We start from the raw sequence: 13476 nt of genomic DNA, 5'->3' as shown, positions 1-13476 counted from the left end.
ATAAATTCAGTGCTGTTGGAATGAGGGTAATAATACCTGTTATTACATTGCCTAGAAGCTGAAAGCATGAAGCGCTATGACCAAAGTGTTATTATATTCCATAAACAAACTGTTACCAGCATAGACCTGCACTCACTGCCCAGAATAAACCATTTGTTGGTGCCTATCCTGCGCATCTCTTAAAGGAAATCGAGCACTAATCTTCTGTAGGTCTTGGCTAAGCTTCACCCTGTTTTATTCAGCCTGGCTGTTTCTGTCAGCGTACTTGAGTGGTCGCAGTGCGATCAGATTTTGGGGGTAGAGCCTCGGCAGTACGTGGATCTAGTGGCTTCTATGTCTGTCCCCCTTCCAAATATCCATGCTCCTGACTATTTCTTAAGAGTTAATGCTTACAGGTATCAATGGGCCCTTTTAAGGTCATGGATCTGGCATGCCTGTTCCAGCTTATTCTGACAAGCTATATGCAGTGGTTGGTCATGCAAGGCGTGCAAGAGAAAACCTGTGAAATGTAAGTCAGGATATCGAGGGTGATCTGAAGACTGAGCAGAAAGTGCTGAGTAAGTGTAGATGAGATTTGTGGGATGCTGGCCATGGGGGAATGGGAAGCGAGGGACTGGGGTGCAGTAGAGTGTGGGACTGCAAAGTGAAAAAGGGTACAAAGGGTGCAGAGGACAGAAAAAGAGAAGAGCAAGGGAGGGGAGAGATGGGAAGAGATGGGAACAAGAACGGAGTGCAGATGAAAGATAGGGATGGTTTGCAGCATGGGGTGACCAGTGTGTGCAGGGGAGAGAAGGGTGCAGGAAAGACCAGAACACAGGGAGAGTGGTGTAGGGCAGAAATGGCATAGGATGTGCTTCGGGTTTTGCAAATGAGAGAGAAGTACAGACAAGTGAGAAAGTGCAGAGGGCAGTGTGTCAGAGAAGTGACTTGGTGTGGAGTGCAGGGTAGAGACTTGGGAGAAAAGGGTGTAGAGCAGATAAGAATGTGGAGTAGGGAAGGGTACAGAGGGGAGATTTGTAGAAGGAAGAATGGTGCCTCGCCTCATGTTCCCAGGTAAAAGGTGCAGTCAGAAATGTGTCTTCTTCTAACGCTTGATCCATGCTCACGAGGCCTGCACGAGGACGATTAGAAGTCGTTTGTTGAAATAATTGCAGATATATACACTACACCATATCGGTCTGTGGATTGATTGGGCCTGATAATGCACAGAGTGGCCCCCCTCTCCCAGGTGCAGGCTAGCATGGGGAGGATTTATTAGAGGGAACGGGGGAGCTCGGGCTTGGCGCTCTCCCACTACCCCAGTGTCATCTGCGCTCCTGGCTGGTTCCTCTCCAGGAAGAGACAGTCACAGCAGGCTGTTCCTGCATCAACTCTCTTTTCACTCAATCCTACCTGCAGCCTAGGTCTAAAGTCAGGACTAACAATTAAATGAGGAATATATTCACCTCTGACCTGTCCTGTAGTGGGAGCTGGTGCCAGGGCGCGTGGCATCTTGCCTTGCGACACAGCATCATGTTATTTAGGCTATCTTAGCAACTTTCATGGGTTTTTGGTGGATGGATGCCATGCGGACCGCAGACTCATTTTATGCCATAACCTATTTCTTTAAAAAAAACACTAGAATGATCTATAAAGGGCACGTAAAGTGCCAGTCTGGTTTAGATAACGCCACTGATTTAGGGATGTTTACTATACAGCCCTTTGTAGTGACTAACTTAATTAGAGCTGGGAACATACTACTGGTGTAATACAAATGTCTTATCCAGGGATGCCTTCATCCACTCCTTTTCTCCTTAATTGCTCATTGCACTTGCACTATCTGAAATGTCGTCAGGCTGATTATTATAGTTATTCTTCACATTCTTAATTGTTTCAAGGACCTGTAAGAATGTAACTGTATTTCTCCCATGCTCCCTCCTCCCCATTGAAGCGCTTTGAAACACATTGTGCATAGGCGCTATACAAATAAACAATCAGTCAATCAAAAATCAATCAATCACTCTATTAGCACTATGCATTTCCTTCACTGAAGTCCTGCTAAAAACCAGCAATGGCAAGTGTTTGTTTGTCTATATGTATTGGGCATTTGCCAGGCACCGCTATTAAATGTTCAGGTACTTGCACAATTTTGCAGCTGCTACCATCAGTGGGTACCTAATACCACTATGGCGGTGCTTGGCAAGGGCCTTTTCCCTGCCTACTTTAAAGCCCACACGGATGGCATTACCAAAACTTGTTTTAAAATGGGGATGCAACTGCATTTTTGGTACCCACCACCAGCTGAATGAGTTGTAGACAAGTTTTAATAGAGGCCACCATAAGCCATCTGGGTGACCCAGAAAAAAATAAATCAGAGCCATGAGATTCAAAACAGCACTTGTTCCGCTATCCATGTAAATCCAGTGAATACCTTGGTGCCGAGGTATGATTGCAGCCCATATACTGCTGTAAAGGGGGACACTCATGTTCCATCATTGAGGGTTCAAGTGGAATAGGATAGGAAGGGTTGGTGAAACTCTATAAAGCATCTGCACATAAAGCGAGGTGAGAGTATTATAAAAGATCTCTCTAAAGGTCCATCGCTGGGAGGATTTTATACTCTGAACTGCTTTTCTTTTTCTTAATTTTATTCTGTTTTCTTTTCTTCTTATCTCTTGTTTTATACAGTGATGATATATGTCATTTAATAGGTACTGCTATTTTAATTTTGTGAAAAGTCGCGATCTTTGACTAAAACACAACAAATACATTTAAAAAAACAAATGCCCCAGGGTGTCCCTTGTCCACCCCATATTTTATGGGTCTCGTACACCCCTGTGCTCAGGTGCAACACCCTTGAAAGATGCTGTCACTCCATTTAAAATGGCCACATTCCTTTATCCGTAGGTCTATCACTATCTTACCATTAAGGTGGTGCCCTCCTCTTCATTATATATTCACTCTTCATTATATATTCAGGATATTTTCCGGTTACGTTATTTTTACGTAGAAATGACATTCTAGATCAAACAGCATAACACTACACCTCTTCTGGTAACTTACATATCACAGTCCTGGCCAACGCATCCTAGAACCACGAGCACACAAGGCTCCCCTTTGGACACAGATGCCTCTATGCTCTCGACAATGGATGCCTAGAAACAGACCCGCACGTGCAGCTCAGGGTGCATCCGGTTCGCACGCATAGGCACAACAGTGCCTTACATTTTCACTCGGCCCCATCTAAACGAACCGACCCGCTCCCTTTCAGACCCACCAGGGCACCTGGAGGCAATGCAAATGCAGCTGTGGCCTGTACAAATCACAATTACATAACATTACAGGTTATCAAGCACATAATGTTATCAAGCAATTGTTCTGCAACATTTCATTTGAAAAGGGTCCCTATTGCTCTGGGGGTCTGAGCAGCTGCCCCATATTGTCAGTCTTATCCCACAGAAACAAACTCCTTTAATTCAGACATTAAACATGCAACACGCGCATGTTACAGGCTGCTTTTGCTGGAGCCCTCAGGCTATCAGTCCCTCTTGTAGTCTCTGGCAGCATTGTTAGCACCCTGTTGCTTTTATTTCAGGTTTTTCCCAACATTAGCACCCTGCTGTCAAAGAGCAATTAATAGATTTTCAGTGGACATTAAGAGGTCCCCTATAGAAGGTGACGCCATTCCACACAAGCCTGACGAATGGCAAGCAGTTCCTTTTCTAGGACAGAATAATTCCTCTTACTTGGTGTGAGTGTGCGGGAATAGTAAACCACTGGGTGTTCCAATCCATAGTCTCCAGCTTGTAGGAGCGCGGCTCTCAAGGCATTTCCGGATGCCTCCACCCCAACCATAAAAGGAGTTGCCTGATTTAGCTGCAAGAGAACCGGGGCGGAACAAAAGGATGACTTTAGTTCTTGAAATTCGGTTTTAGTCTCGTTGCTCCAAATGAATCGCACACCCTTCATCAGCAGGTCTGTGATGCATAGAATAATCTCTGAAGAATTACATATGAATTTTCGATAAAAGTTTGATAGCCCCAAAAAACACTGAATGATCACATTGGTCTTCTTGGGATCCATTTGTACCCCCTCCTCGGTATGGATGAATCCTAAGTAGGAGAGTGAGGAGGCTTTGAAAAGGCATTTCTCATTTCTCTGGCTTGACCAGTAAGTGATGTTGACGAAGGCGAAGCAAGACTTCCATGACATGTTGTCTATGTTCTTCCAGGCAAGAGGATTATACCAATATATCGTTTAGGTACACCACGACAGAGCAAAACACGAGGTCGGCGAGGATCTTGTCCATAAATCTCTGGAAGACTGCTGGGGCGTTGACTAACCCGAATGGCATCACCTGATACTCGTAATGACCGAGGGACATCCTAAATGCAGTCCTCCATTCATCCACACATCTAATGTGCAGGAGATGATTGGCCCCTCTTGGATCAATTTTGGTAAAAAGCTTGCTCCTGTGACTGCTTCCAGAATGTCCTTTATAAGGGGCATGGGATATCGGTCTCAGATGGTTATGGTGTTGAGGCCACGGTAGTCGATACAGGATCTTAGCTCTTTAGAGTCTTTCTTTGGGATGTAGAACAAAGACACTCCTGCGGCAGACTCGGGTTCCCAAAGTAACCCATGCAAGAGATTGCAGTCCAAATATTCGCAAAGAGCCTTCTTCTCGGGTAAGGACAAGGAAAACGTTCTGCCAAAGGGTACGATGGTATCAAGGAGCAGATCGATGGAGCAGTCCTCTGGACGGTGTTGGGGCAATTCTCTGGGAGTGACATCCTCGAAGACGTCCTCAAAAGTCAGGTAGTGAGGTGGAAGGGAGAGAACCATGGATGACAACAAGGCTGCATAAGTCCCCGTTTGTGAGCCAATGCTACCCTTAGGGACACAAGTGGGAGAGCAGTATTGGGACTTAAATTGGATGGTGTTCAATGTCCAGTCTATTGGAGAGTTATGCTTGCATAACCATGGAATGCCTAGAATCACAGGAAAATGAGCAGTGTGGATGAAGTCTAATGAGATCTCTTCTTCATGATAAAACATGGACATAAGAATCGGACGGGTACCTTGAGTGATGAGCCTGGATAAAAAGGGTGAGCCATCCACCCCTTCAACTGGTACGTGTTCCTTCTTGTCTTGTCGAGGTATGTCTCTTTCCTATGCCCAGGACGCATCCATAAAATATCCAGCTGCTCCACAATCCAACATGGCCTGGACTTCAATAGGTGGTCTGTCTGCGATGGCTAGGGACATTTGAAATACCATGAGATGATTTTCCCCCTGTTCACATCCTTTCTGGGTGTTGTTACAGGGACTTCTCATTCGCTTCCCGTCCTTAGCCCTGTTTAAGGTCAGGGTTGTTTGTTTCCCTGATAGCATGGGGGTACCTCCGGGCAGTTCCGTAGGAGATGTTTATTTGAACCACAGTACATCCAAAGGGCCTGGTCTCTTCTCTTCTTGCGGTCTGCAGGAGTTAGGGGGCCTCTTGCTCCTCCGATTTGCTTTGGTACGTCAGCAGAAGGTCCTCCTGCGTGGAAGGGAGTGATCGGTGGCAGGACCTGAGAGCCTTTCGTATTCTTCCTTTCGGATCTCCACGGGCTATTGATAACTGCATTTATATGTATGTATTATAAGTTTGTACGAAGTATGTAACACAAAGATGCTTCTCAAACGCTGTAACCGTATTCTTAAGCACCCTTCTACCCCTGGGTTTGGAGCGCTATACAAATAAAATAAACAAACAAACAAACAAGGGCGGGCTCTGCCGGAGGCCACTTTGCTTGGTTGTAGTACAAACCAAGCAGAAGGGACTCTGCAAAGCCAACAGGGAAAAAAACTCATGGCATAACAACCCCTGAGTGTAAGTGATGGTACTTCTTTGATGATAACAATGGTGTTCCAAATTGTATCCTTGGATTCCCGCAAGCCTTAGTACAGGAGAAGCAATTAAACATCAGCTGACCAGAGCCGGTGCTCGGATGGAAGGTGGAATGTCAGACAGCAACAGTCAAAGTACAGATGAAGTGGGGGAGAATCACCAGTCTGGAAACAGGAAGAAGGGAGCAGGAAGACAAAAGGGAACAAGAGAGATGGTAAGAAAGGAGGGAGAAGGTGCAAACAGAAGGCCAAAGCCCAAGCAAGCGATACCCAAGAGGGACGAAGGAGAAACACACGGACAGCATCTGACCCGAACAACAGCAAGTTTGCAACGCGCAGAGCAGAGTGCCAGCAGTGTAGGTGTACGAGGTGGCGGTCATCACGAAAAACACTAGACCGCTCAACCTACAACGGCAATTGTATGATGGAGCAGTCAGCTATGCCACCAGCGTCTACAGACGCTCCAAGGTTTGAACAGGACACTTGGCTCTGACGGATGCTGGGGCTTTGTTGAGCCTTAGCATCTCCCTCTGCTGAGTTATCTCTCAGGACATCAATGGGTGTACAAAGGATGCCGGCAGATGACCCAGAAGACCTCTGGGGCCCAGGGCAAGCTGGGTCGCTAGACTTCCACAGGAGGGAGCCTCTGTGTATGAGAGCAGCTGGAGCTGCGGACAATGAAGAAAGGACGCCACCACCAGTATGGGAGCCTCTGTGTATGAGAGCAGCTGGAGCTGCAGAGAATGAAGAAAGGATACCACCACAGGTATGGGAGCCTCTGTGTATGAGAGCAGCTGGAGATGCGCAGAATGAAGGAAAGATTCCACAGTAGCATCCGCAGAAAGGAAGTGGAGCTGCTTGCATGTGCAGAGAAGCACCCAAATTGTGAACGGGGCTCACAGTGACCGGAAAGGCCAGCTGAAGCAGAACGACATAGCAACCGTAGAGGAAAGCAGAGGACCGGTGAGTGCAAGGGAATGTCACTCACAACGGGGAAGCTCCTAGGGGCTACGTATAAGTAAAGAAGTGCTGTATGAAGGAAAATAGAATGCCAAATGAAATGACACATACAGATTGAAATAAACCGGAAACCACAGCTGAATACAAATTCAGAGGAAAAGTCAAATCATGCATATTGAATACCGAACTGAATGAGAACTTTTGGGCTAAGCTACGGGCTGATGAAAGTTAAAAGTGAAAACGCCCAATTGAACGCAACAGATGAAAAAAGAGCACAAGAGTGAAAGCAGAAAGGTGGGCAATCAAAGGAACAGCACAAAGTGAACCATATGAATACAGACAGTGCAGCAAGGCATAGAGTGTGTGACACATTATGGCAAAACCAAGAGGCTAACCAGGAAGAAGCCGGGCGAGTGTAACACTGCACATAAAGCCAGGTGGCCAACCAGGAGAGATCAAGTGAATATGAATCTGTACACAGGGGCAGATACAGAAGAACCTCTGTGGGCTCAAGAGCTTAGGACCCCACGGTTGCACAAACTGTGACGGGTGGACCATGTGGTCTGACAACTGCGCCTAGACCAGAGAGCTGCAATTGTAAATGTGAAATACGTTGTGAAAAAAGGCAAGTAGAAGCACTGTAAGTGAACTGTTAATGCAATGCAGAAGGAGGGTATAGTTGACCTGGAATTGTGTTGGATATTAAAAGACTGGAGCCAAACATAAAGCTCTTACTTTAAAGTCTTGGGGGCAGGAACCCTGAGGCTTGATGAACTTCAATGCTATCTTGAAAACGGAACTCTCAAGACCCTTTTGTGTGGAACTGCATTGTCTTGAACTTGGGGAAGGGAACCCTGAGGATTGTGTGGAATCGTGTTGCCTTGAACTTGGGAAAGGTAATCTCGAGACTTTTGTTGAACTTTTTTGAACTTGGGGAAGGGGAGCTGAAAAGAAACCCATAACTTTGTTTTGATCACCATTTCTTTGATTGATTGACATCCCTACACATTGTTTAGCTTTTTAGTGAGGGCAAGGATAGGTTTTGGACACAGACAGACTTTTAAGTTGATTTTCTGACTCAGACTTCCCTTAGTTTTGTTCAACTAGGGAAATCCCACCTTAGCATACGGCAAGTTAGGCTTTCAACCATCCTGACATTTAAGTTAATAAATCTTTTATTTTGAACTTTTAATTTGTTGTCCGTGTCTTGACTCATTATGCCTTCACAATGGACACATTGGGCAAACGGGTCGACAAAATCGACGACAGATTGCAGAACCTGGAAAATAATGAAACCTTATTGGACACTATGGAACAACACATTGATATGTGGCTCTATGAACTTGAAAGGAAGGAGCTTGAAAGGAAGGAGCTGACACTCAGAATTAATGATTTTGAGAACCGTGAAAGACGAAACAACCTCAGTTTCTTTGGGATCCAGGAAAAGGAGGGGGAAACGGAGAGAGAAATTAAGCAGGTCATACATGATGTTGTTAAATGTTTGTTTGGTGCTGCTACTACAGCTGAACCTACTATTGACAGGGCCCAATGTGCGGGTGGAGTGGGCAGAGACCCAAGATCGGTGTTGGCCGTTTTGACTATTATGAAGAGAAAACAAGGATCCTGGATAAGGCTAGGAAAGAGGGGCTGGTTTCTCTCGGAGACTCCAAGATCACTATTTTTCAATACCTTTTGGATTTTACCCAGGCAAGGTGATGAATGAGTGCCCCCCTCACCCGATGACTCAATGAGAAAGGGAGCCGATATTGTTAAGGATTACCCTTTTTGATTTCTTTTGAGTATGAAAGTCACAAGTTTAAGTTGATCATGCAGGATGATATCCAGAGGGTCATGGGTGAATGTATGGGTTCTCTGGCCGAGCAGCCACGCGAAGACGAGTGCTTGCTGGCTGATGGTTTTCAAAAGGTTAAGGGGTGCAGGCGGCATAGAGTTCCAGGCTCCAGGAAGTTTACAAAATGAATAGCCCCCTGATGAGTGACTCTTGAAATGTATGAGGTTTTCTTGCTACTCGTTCTGTTGATTGGCCTGATGTGGAGGCTTCCATGAGAATTTCATGGGTTGGCGAGGTAGAGGGATGCTGCGTTGATGGGGGTTTGGGAGTGTGCCTAGTGTTCTTATGATATAGGCCATCAATGTGGAGTTTGGTAGCTCCTCTGAGCTGTGGTGGGGATGTGATAAGTGGAGAAAGGGGGTTCTTCTGAGTATGAGTGTAAGGGGAATGACCCGGTGGTAAGGGCTTTCTTGGTTGTGGGGTCCAAAGCCAGTGGTGGTAACTCGGCTGGAGTGCCTGCCTGGAGTTGGGGGAGAATTATTTGTGTATGACAAGAGAGATGGGAAATCTCAATGTTCAATTTGCTCAGCAGGCAAGGTCTGTTTTGCGAAATGACAGATGCTCAGGTGTGGCTCCTACTGAAAGTATGATCTATCCTACTGCCCGCACGGATATTGATTTGGTAGTGGGATCTCTCAATGCCTGAGGTCTAAACTCTCCCACAAAGTGATCACTCGTACTTAGATAATTCAGAAGAGCTTAGCTGGACTTGATCCTGTTTCAGGAATACCATTGGGCTATGGGGGATGCCCCGGGGTTGAAGTCTAGGTACATTAGTGAGGTATACGAGTCTTCGGTCCAGGTCAAGAACAGAGGGGTGGATATAGTTGTGTCGGCTGGACTTGGCTGATGGTTGACAAACTCCTCTGGAACTTAATGGGTGGTACATTGTAGTCTAAGGTTTTCTGAGGGGTAATCGAATCACAATTGTGTTGGTTTATGGGCCCAATGAGGGTCAGATTTTGTTCTGGGAATGGGAATGGGGAAGGCACTAATTACGGTACCACAAACTGCGGTACCGTAATTAGCACCGAGGTCCCTTTGCGGGTTCGTTTTTTATAGCCTGCTAAAAGCAGGCTTTAAAGTACCAACCCGCAAAGGAACCTCGTAATAAGGCGGTAAGGGTTAACGGTCACCGGTACCCTTACCGGTGACCGTTAACCCTTACCGCCTACCGTGTAATGTAGCCCACAGTCTTGTTGCTACATTCCAGTCTGAAAGGGTTTGTCAACTCTGCAACCGTACCTTTGTACCGTGGTCGGACCATGTTCTTGTCCGGGTGGTTTTTGGTGAGGGATGGGCTTGTAGACCAATTAGGAGATGAACCTGCAATTATCTGCTACAGAAGGACAAGGGGATAGCTCAAACTCTTCTGAACCACATTAAGGAATATTTTGAGTTTAATGATGGGGGTGAGACCAGATGCCGTATTGTGTGTGAGTGCTTCAAGTCTACCATTAGAGGGGTTCTGATTGGGTTGGGTGCACAGAGGAAGTGAGGAAGGGAAAGGGAAGAGGTAGCCCTTTGATCGAAGATAGAGAAGCTATGGCCAGAGGGTGGTAGGGCTGGAGGTCAGAACCCCCACCGGGCAGAGCAACTGCTTCTTTACAAATCACAATTGAAGTACTTGCACGGAAAAGAAGCTGACATTTTTGGAGCAGAAATACCATGCAAAGGGAGACAGGTCAGACAGAACACTTGCCTGGAAATTGAGGGAAGTACGGAAATCAAAACTCTTTATTAGATCAGAAGCCCAGAAAGGAAAGACCTATTTGACTCAGGAGGGATAGGGGATGAATTCTGTAAATTATATGAGGCCCTATACACACTAGAGTACTCTGGGGATGGGACGCAAATATATCGGTTCTTCTGTGCTCTGCAGATGCTGGGTCTGTCACACCTCGCAGCAGACAGTATAGATAGCCTGATTTCCCCAGAAGACATGGCCCTGACGATTAGGCGATTGAAGTCTGGTACTACACCGAGCAACAATGGATTTTCAGTTAAGTTCTTTAAAATGTTTAGGTCACTCCTGACCCCTCACCTAGCCATGTCCTTACGGATTCTATGATGAGTGCCATCATTGTGGTTATCCATAAGCCAGGGAGGGATCCGGTGAAGTGTTCCTCATATAGACCCATATCTCTCCTCAATACCGATGTGAAGATACTGGCTAAACTCCTGTGGTGGAGGCTTGTGAGATTTCTCCCAGCACTGATCCATGGGAACCAGGATGGTTTTATACAAAGAAGGCAGGGATCTGACAACATGAGAAAAGCCATTGATCAGATCCACGTGGCACATGGGAGGTTGTTGACGCTGCAGTGGTTTCACTGGACTCAGAAAAGGCAATTGATCACGTCGAGTAGCCTTACATGTTGCAGGTCCTGGAGAAGCACAGACTCGAACCACACATAAATAACCATTGGCTCACCGACGGCCCGAGTACTAGTTAATGGGATTCTGACTGACACCTACCCATTAACCTGAGGGACGGGGAAGGTTGCCCCCTTCCGCCCTTACTTTATGGCCTGTCCCTGGAACCGCTCGCAATTGCCGTCTGTGCCAATCTGGCAATCAAGGGTATTCAGTGCGGAGAAACATGTTTCAAGCTGTCAGTATTTGCAGACGACATACTGGGATACCTAGTAGATGTGCACTCATCAGTCGCAGAGCTTATGTCCCAGTTTTCGATCTTTGGGCAGTTTTCAGAGTTTAAGATTAACGTACATAAATCCTGTATTATCCAAACCCGGATGGTGGGCTCTTGTCTGGGCAATAGAGTCAATTTTAGAAGGATGAGAGTTGAGAGGGCGAGAATCTCATACCTGGGTATACAGCTTCCAAGAGAAATGATTGCGTTGTTTTCGTCCAACTATACCCCAATGCTGGAGACAATGAAGAAGGATCTGGTGAGATGAGCTCCCCGGTTGATCACATGGTATGGGAGGGTGATCTCTGTGCATATGAATGTTCTTCCTCATTTGCTTCATCTCTTTTCGAGCCTGCACACAGTGGTGCCAGAGAGATTTGTTTGGGAGCTGAAGACCCTCCTTTCCCGGTTCGTGTGGCAAAATAATGTCCCTAGAATTAATCATTTCATGATTACACTGCCCATGGGTTGGGGGTATTGCTTTTCCCGACCTATACTATAAGGGGGCAGAGATGCCGGTGTTGGTGGTACACCTAAGAGATGATCTGGGCAACTACCGGACCTTTCTTGAGGATGTTGCATCCCATACTTAAAAAAAATAAGAAGCTTCCTGTGGTCTTCACCACGGGTGATCCCCCAGATGTTGCAATTGCACCCAACCATGGATGTCTTATGATCCAAATGGAAAGAATCTAAGACAAACTCATATTTATCGTCCTGGACATCCCCACTTTCCTCGTTATGGGGGACTCCAATAGATCTAGCTAAGCAGGGTTTCCGGCATTCTCAGATTTGGTCAGATAATGGCTAGGAGAGAGCAGGCCAGTTATTTTTGGAGTGTACCTTCATAGGATATGAAGCCTTGTCTAAAGTCTTCGGGAAGGATTTGCTGTCTGTCTTTGAATATGTCAGATTAAGAGGGTTGCTCACAGACAGGAGGTGGTAGAGTAATTTAATTAGGGAATTGACCCAATTCGAGGAGGTCTTAGCTTCCGCAAAGGGTCGGAGAGGTGTCCTCTCATGCCTATATAGAGCGATAATTATAGCTGAGGTCGGAAATAGACAGGACTTCAAGCAACAATGGGAGGACTGGGTCGGCAGGGTAATACCAGAGGAGACATGAACCAGGATTTTAGGATTACCTTCCATGGTAAGTTGTTTACGTCTACTATGGAGCACAACTTTAAAGCCCTGCATGGATAGCATAGAGACCAGTCAGTATCTCTAAGATGTTTCTGGGCTCCTCCCCTTTCTGTCCCCATGCTTGTGATCAGCGTGCCTCGTTCTGTCGTATGTGATGGAAAGGCCTGGTGATACAGATCTTTTGGTCAGAGGTTTTGAGCTGGATATAGGAGGTAACTGGTGTCCTGCTTGACCTAGACCCCATCCAGAATCTATTAGGAGTAACCCCGGTGGATAGAGAAATGGAAAGATTCCTAAGATTATGGGAGGCGATGTTAAGAGCAGGTAGGACAGCGGTAGCGCAAAAGTGGAAGACCCAGGGTCTCGAGATAAGGCGTTCTGGGAACAGAAACGTAGGGACGTCTATATGATGGAAAAGCTTACGGCTATAGTAAATGACCATGTGGGGACATTTCACAAGCTGTGGGGCCCACTGATTACCAAGTGGGAATTGGGTTAAGATTGGGTGGGGAGAGATATGGTGGAAATGGAGGAGGGGGTGGTTTATGGATTGAAGTCCTCAGATTAGGAGGGATGATCGGGAAGGGATCCCAACGCCTGGGGCAGGGAGTTACCCTATGTAAAGGTATGGGCGTAAATACCGAGTGGTGGTTCACAACTGGTTAATTTGGTACACTTGGGTGTATTGCACCGATATATACATGTCTGTTTTACTGCTGTTTAGCGATGCAAGCATTTCCCAAGTGAAATTATAGGAGTCGCCATCATAAATGAAATGGCGGATTCCATAGAGGTGAATGCCGGATATTCGTACTCACCGGTCAGTGTATCAGTTAAAAAAAAATATTAACAAAGATGGTATCACCAGGTTTAGGAATCAATCGGAGACCACGCACTGTTGAGGTAAGATTTAGATGCTGAACACTACAAGAATTGATAGACTGTTACAGTGACAGGAGAATATTCATTCTCCTATGGAATCCGCCATTTCATGTCT

The sequence above is a fragment of the Ambystoma mexicanum genome, chromosome 1q (assembly GCF_040938575.1).
Source record: "Ambystoma mexicanum isolate Mex_15411 chromosome 1q, UKY_AmexF1_1, whole genome shotgun sequence".
NCBI classification, from domain to species: domain Eukaryota; kingdom Metazoa; phylum Chordata; class Amphibia; order Caudata; family Ambystomatidae; genus Ambystoma; species Ambystoma mexicanum.
This window is presented reverse-complemented; position numbering follows the sequence as displayed.